Genomic DNA, 2,500 nt, shown 5'->3' with positions numbered 1-2,500 from the left:
GGAATTTCCCCGGGAGTTTGTTAAATGCTGAGTCAGCAGTTTAACCTGAACTGAGAACAATAAAACAATGTTCAGAGAGACATGAATCATCACAAATATTTCTCTCACATCTCCTGATTGGGATCGTTGGACCTTAGTGGTCCCCTAATACTGTATCTGAAGTCTCTTTTATATAGACCTTAGTGGTCCCCTAATACTGTATCTGAAGTCTCTTTTATATAGGCCTTAGTGGTCCCCTAATACTGTATCTGAAGTCTCTTTTATATAGGCCTTAGTGGTCCCCTAATACTGTATCTGAAGTCTCTTTTATATAGGCCTTAGTGGTCCCCTAATACTGTATCTGAAGTCTCTTTTATATAGACCTTAGTGGTCCCCTAATACTGTATCTGAAGTCTCTTTTATATAGACCTTAGTGGTCCCCTAATACTGTATCTGAAATCTCTTTTATATAGACCTTAGTGGTCCCCTAATACTGTATCTGAAGTCTCTTTTATATAGACCTTAGTGGTCCCCTACATACTGTATCTGAAGTCTCTCTTTTATATAAGGCCTTAGTGGTCCCCTAATACTGTATCTGAAATCTCTTTTATATAGACCTTAGTGGTCCCCTAATACTGTATCTGAAGTCTCTTTTATATAGACCTTAGTGGTCCCCTAATACTGTATCTGAAGTCTCTTTTACAGTGCCTTGCGAAAGTATTCGCCCTTGAACGTTTCGACCTTTTGCCACATTTCAGGCCTCAAACATAAAGATATAAAACTGTAATTTTTGTAGAATCAACAACAAGTGGGTCCCACATTATGAAGTGGAACGAAAATTCATTGGCTATTTCAAACTTTTTAACAAATAAAAACTGAAAAAAGTGGGGTGCAAAATTATTCAGCCCCCTTACTTTCCAGTGCAGCAAACTCTCTCAGAAGTTCAGTGAGGATCTCTGAATGATCCAATGTTGACCCTAAATGACTAATGATGATAAATAGAATCCAGCTGTGTGTTATAAGTCTCCGTATAAATGCACCTGCTCTGTGATAGTCTCAGAGGTCCGTGTAAAAGCGAGAGAGCATCATGAAGAACAAGAAACACACCAGGCAGGTCCGAGATACTGTTGTGGAGAAGTTTAAAGCCGGTTTGGATACAAAAAGATTTCCCAAGCTTTAAACATCCCAAGGAGCACTGTGCAGCATAATATTGAAATGGAAGGAGTATCAGACCACTACAAATCTAACGGAAGACCCGGCCGTCCCTCTAAACTTTCAGCTCATACAATGAGAAGACTGATCAGAGATGCAGCCAAGAGGCCCATGATCACTCTGGATGAACTGCAGAAATCTACAGCTGAGGTGGGAGACTCTGTCCATAGGACAACAATCAGTCGTATACTGCACAAATCTGGCCTTTATGGAAGAGTGGCAAAAAGAAAGCCATTTTCTTAAAGATATCCATAAAAGTGTCGTTTAAAGTTTGCCAAAAGCCACCTGGGAGACACACCAAACATGGAAGAAGGTGCTGTGGTCAGATGAAACCAAAATCGAACTTTTGGCAACAATGCAAAACGTTATGTTTGGCTGAAAAGCAACACAGCTCATCACCCTGAACACACCATCCCCACTGTCAAACATGGTGGTGGCAGCATCATGGTTTGGGCCTGCTTTTCTTCAGCAGGGACAGGGAAGATGGTTAAAATTGATGGGAAGATGGATGGAGCCAAATACAGGACCATTCTGGAAGAAAACCCTGATGGAGTCTGCAAAAGACCTGAGACTGGGACCGGGATTTGTCTTCCAACAAGACAATGATCCAAAACATAAAGCAAAATCTACAATGGAATGGTTCACAAATAAACATATCCAGGTGTTAGGATGGCCAGTCAAAGTCCAGACCTGAATCCAATCGAGAATCTGTGGAAAGAACTGAAAACTGCTGTTCACAAACGCTCTCCATCCAACCTCACCTGAGCTCAGGCGGTTTTGCAAGGAGGAATGGGCAAAATGTCAGTCTCTCGATGTGCAAAACTGATAGAGACATATACCTCCGACTTACAGCTATATGTCATAAAAGGAAAAGGTGGCGCTTACAAAGTATTAACTTAAGGGGCTGAATAATTTTGCACCCAATATTTCAGTTTTTTATTTGTTTTAAAAGGTTTGAAATATCCAATAAATTTCGTTCCACTTCATGATTGTGTCCCACTTGTTGTTGATTCTTCACAAAAATTACAGTTTTATATCTTTATGTTTGAGGCCTGAAGTAGTAAAAAAGGTCGAAAAGTCTCAAGGGGGTCGAATACTTTTCGTAAGGCACTGTATATAGACCTTAGTGGTCCCCTAATACTGTATCTGAAGTCTCTTTTATATAGACCTTAGTGGTCCCCTAATACTGTATCTGAAGTCTCTTTTATATAGGCCTTAGTGGTCATAAAGATGTATTCTGAGTTCATCTGACAGGGCTGTGGGGGAGTTCAGACTGAACTACATTACCCAGCAGCACATATAAAGGAGC

Source organism: Perca fluviatilis, chromosome 12 (assembly GCF_010015445.1).
Source record: "Perca fluviatilis chromosome 12, GENO_Pfluv_1.0, whole genome shotgun sequence".
Lineage (NCBI taxonomy): Eukaryota > Metazoa > Chordata > Actinopteri > Perciformes > Percidae > Perca > Perca fluviatilis.
The sequence above is the reverse complement of the archived record's forward strand: the minus strand, read 5'-3'. Positions refer to the sequence as shown.